General features: G+C 39.2%; 1 long non-coding RNA gene across 1 annotated transcript; it reads left to right on the top strand.

The window, feature by feature from the left end:
• The first annotated feature begins 1,477 nt into the window (after nt 1-1,477).
• Nucleotides 1,478-4,376, top strand: LOC104941178 (uncharacterized). Its single transcript, XR_797869.1, has 4 exons — nt 1,478-1,577; nt 1,692-1,722; nt 2,794-2,873; nt 3,803-4,376. It is a non-coding gene; the product is annotated as an uncharacterized lncRNA (long non-coding RNA).
• The last annotated feature ends 358 nt before the right edge of the window (nt 4,377-4,734 follow it).

The raw sequence follows: 4,734 nt of genomic DNA, 5'->3' as shown, positions 1-4,734 counted from the left end.
TTGATGATATGTAATCAACTTAGACATCACTCCCAAAAAACAAAAAAAATGATTGTCTGCAGTGTTTTTCTCTAGGTTTCTGCCTCTGTCTCTGCTAGCTCCATGTGTGTGGGGAAAAGTCAAGCCCTGCACTGTGAAGCACAAGAGCAGAGCATATTAATGACTGACTGAAGCTGTAGCAGTGCTCATAAAATGAATATATGGGAAACACTGAACAGATGTATGGCTTTGGGTAGGCCAAAATGATTTATTAAACACATTTTTCTTTTTTTTCTCCGCCACATTAGGTCTTTCGGGGAAAGAGACAACATTTGTTTTGGTTTCATATATCTGGGATTTTGAGTGTTATACAATACTCAATGCTTCACTGTACAAGTGTTTGTCCACTGCTTTAAAGTCAAAACTGCTCCATCAATCTGAATCTGCTCAAAGATTGTAGACCAACCATTTGAGAGACTATATCTATCGACCTACCATAATAACATAATGCAGGTTGGCCAACAACATCATCTCTGACCCTAACCATGTCCTGATCAGCGAATATGAATTGTTACCATCAAATCGGAGAAACAGGGTCCCACGATATAATAAGGTTAGACTGAAGCGCTCCTTTTTTCACCAGTCAGTCAGTCGAAGTTAAATCCCAGGTACAATGTACGTTAGAGGGTCTCGAGCATGTTGTCTTCAGTGATCATGATATCATGTTTAATGTTTGTTTCCTTGTATCTTGTCTTAGAAAGTTATCCTTGTTCATGTCGCAAGTGGAGCTGCAACTTCATGTCAGACTTGAGCTGACATGAAGTTGCATAATGTAACGTATTGTATCGTATGTATTGTAACCTAGCGTAAAGCAACGCAACACAACGTAATGTCACGTATCGTTACATATAGTAACGTTTCGTAACGTATTGTACCGTATCTATCTTAACGTAACGTAATTCAACGTAAGGTGCCTGTAGGAGCCACATATGAAGTATCCTGTCAAAATGTATTGTTTGTCGGCGACTAAATGGAGCTCCAGGAATGCAGCAGATGGCAGATTTACCTCGAGACAGAGTTTCTCCAGATGAACCTCCATTCACTCGTGTTGGAGTTGACTATTTTTGACCTTTTGAGGTCAAGCGAGGAAGGAGTACAGTTAAAAAGTATGGTGTTCTCGTCACATGCTTAACAGTAAGAGCCATCCACATCGAAGTAGCTTCATCCTTGGATACAGATTCCTTTGTTAATGCTCTTCGACGCTTCATCGCAAGACGTGGACAAGTATTGGAATTACGCTCAGATAATGGAACCAACTTTGTCGGAGCTGAGCGTGAATTGAGAGAGGCAATAGAAAGGTTGAATATTGCTAAAATCAACAACACCCTCCTTCAGAAAGGAATAAAGTGGACTTTCAATCCTCCTACTGGATCCCATCATGCGATTCCCCCTTTTCTGCTTGTTTGTCACTGAGTTTCTGTGTCTCTCTCTTATAGTGCGCCTGGCGTTGTGGAAGAAAGTGCTGATCGGGGGCTTCTGTTTGCTGGCGCTGTCTGTGTTGGTGGTGGTGGTTGTGCTGTGCTTCAAATCCAAGAGAGGTAGAGAGACCTACAGTCCTCCAGCAACTCAGCCCTCATATATCTAACTATGTATCAAACTTCCCTCACCTACTTCCTCCTGCTCCTCTTCTCACCTCTCCTCTCTTATTGTAGGTAAAAGAGAAGCAGCTGCTGAATTGTCAGTGTGAGTTGGCTAAACTACTTGCTTCCTCTGAATGTGACAATGTTCCTGAAGTCAGTGACAGTGTATCTAGTTTTATTAGCTTGATAGATGAGGGCCTATTCGTAAAAAAATTTATTGAAGTCCTTTAAATAACCAAACTGGTTGTTTTGCAATAATACAAGAACCCTCTGCAAAACCACAAAATGCTTTACACCTGTTTAAGTGAACGTGTTTATTAAAAAGGTTTATAGGTGCAGGATTGCAGATATTGTTATGTTGGGTCAGAGCCCTGTCTCCTGACTCAGCAATATTTAATTAATGTTACTTTTAAACTCCTAAGGAATATTGCAGCAGAAAGCGACTGCGCCTAAAGCAAAATGGTGCAGTATTTTCCAACTAGCCAAAGGCCCATTATTCTGATATTAAGATGAGCCTACAGAGGAGGGGTTACGCCCTAAAGAACCATGATCTTTTGTAATATGTATGAAAAATAGATTGAATAAATGATGGTAATACAGTACTAATGCACATTAGTAGTGTAGTTAACTGCACAATGAATATATACTCATTTGTAGAGTTATATAATGTAATAAATAAGAACGGTTGTTGGCAGAATAAAATATGAGATAAAAAAACCTTATCGTTCCCCCACCAGGAAAAATAATAGCAGCTCAAGAGCAAAAAAAATGAATGCAACAAATAACAGCTCATTCCTTATATGCAATTCTCCCTTGTACAGATATTTACGTCATTGATATTGAACCTATAACTATCAAATAACACAGTGTGTAGCATTGTGATAAAAAAACTATTTAAATTATATGAATATAATATATCAATATATATATATATATATATATATATATATATCTATATATCATTTGCAAAAAAAAGTACAGGAAAACAGAAAATGTACAAAATCTCCCAAACTTAAAGACCACTGATATAGTTTAGAGTGCATTATAAGTTTGTATCAGAATGTGTTACATATCGTTTTTACAGCATGCATATTTTTAGGATCATTTTGGCTAGAATCGTTTTTTCCTTGACATCACTGCCGCCCAAGTTGACTTTATTTTCATCATCTCTCAGAAAGCCTTCACGCCCTAAATCAGATGACTCTTTAACAGTGAATCTAACCCACGACACAGAGGTTTATAACGCAGCCACAGGTAGCTTGGTTTTAATATTCTCCTGTGTACCACTGACTGTCCTCATTAGTCATCATCCTAACAGCCATGAGTAATTTCTCTCAAAACTAAGTCATAGCATGTTTCCTGTTGTAGCCTCAGCAATCCATTCTCATCCCATGATCATTGTTCTAAAATGCATGCAGGGCCATTTTGCATTGTTGCAGTGACCTGGTCACCTCTGTTTATGTAACTGTCTATGTTGTAGATATCCTGTGTAAGTTTAAGTGCATGCACAACACGTATATGTTTCAGAGTATTGTCTTCGTCTGTCTCTGACTTATTTTGCATGTACATTGTGTTTATGTCTGTGTATTTTCAGAGGCCGGAAAAGTAGGATGTTGTTAGAATACAGTTGTTATAGGAAGTAAACTACCCGAGGTACGAGCTGTGTTCGCACAGGAACAACCTGCTTAAGGCTAGTCCACACGTACATAGGTATTTTTTAAATAGGGTATTTTTCATGTATTTTTCAAAGCAACTTCAAACAAGCACAATTCAAAGAAAATCTCCATCAGGATGATAATACACAAATACTGGCTACCACTGACATTAGCGGCGGTGTAGCAGTGACCTCTATAGCACATGTTGACCCCTTTGTTACTCAAAGTAACATGCAAAATGTGCGTAGTTCAAAACGTCACCTCTTTTTGTGCCTCACAAATCAAACAATGCCGTAAGGACCTTTAAAAGTCTGGTTTCCATCACATCTCACACTGAAAACAGTGTTATAAAATCTCTGTTTTCAGTGATCTAAAAAGTTGTTTGTTACTGTGCGATTGATTAAAAGTCTATGTTTAAAAAGCACCCATGTACGTGTCTACTGGGCCTCAGTAGTTAAACCGTAGTACATGACATTGATTATCAATTGTTGCCAACTGCTTAGAGTGCGCATTATCATCCTCTTCCAGACGCAGCGCCACTCTATGATGGCACGGAGGGGAGAGTGACCAATTGGGCGCGAGATAGCGTGGCGTCGCTTCCCGCTGACATCAGCAACAGGAGCAGCTACAGTATCCCAGCCACAGTCTAGAGATGCCCCACACTGGGCTGGACATTTGTATTTACTTTCAAAGAAATAGAAGTTCAAAGAAAGGACTTTGAGAGTAAAAAGGAAAAGAACACAAGATACAGTAATCCTGTTTGTGATTTGGAAACTTTCTACACTAAGGTGTTTTCTCAGTAAAAAGGATGTAAATCAGAAACTGCTGCTCCCTCTCCCCTCCTCCTTCAATCTAGGTGGCCTTTGGTTTTACATTTAACGTTACTGTCTTTGTATCTTCCCTCACCATGTCCTCGTGATGTCATTTCCTTAATTGTTGCAACTGCTCTGTTTGTCTATTCTGCATGTTTAAATCTTTGTCACTGACTGAGTTGTATACATTTTATCACCATCGCAGGAAATGTATGTATATATTTTTGGTTGATCTGTTGACTGCAAGGTTGGAAGAGACGGTTGTAGAATAAAGATGGTGGTTTTATTTAGAAGTGTGTCAGTACATTTCATTTTGCTCCTGCTATTGTAGATAATGCACGAAATGCAGTCAAAGAACGAGATTAGTATTATAGTTATTGCTACCTGCATTAATCTTCTATTTCAGTATGTGCTGGACCACATTATGTCAAACTCAAGGATCATTTCTAATTACTATTAGATCTGGCCCGCCGGTATATTGCATGCACACCTTCACTCAATCCTGAGGGTTTCCTCTGCTCAGAGCCTGACCCCAAACATTGATGACCTTGCACCCAAGATGAGATGCCAAGTATCTGGCTTGAACTAGCATCACCGAGCAGCACACTGAGTTTCAATGGACTGTAGGAATGTGGAATGTTTCCTTTT

The sequence above is a fragment of the Notothenia coriiceps genome, unplaced genomic scaffold (genome assembly GCF_000735185.1).
Source record: "Notothenia coriiceps isolate Sejong01 unplaced genomic scaffold, NC01 NC01_scaffold00003247, whole genome shotgun sequence".
Classification (NCBI taxonomy): Eukaryota; Metazoa; Chordata; class Actinopteri; order Perciformes; family Nototheniidae; genus Notothenia; species Notothenia coriiceps.
Note: the sequence above shows the minus strand (reverse complement) of the source record. Positions and strands in the feature narration are given on the sequence as shown.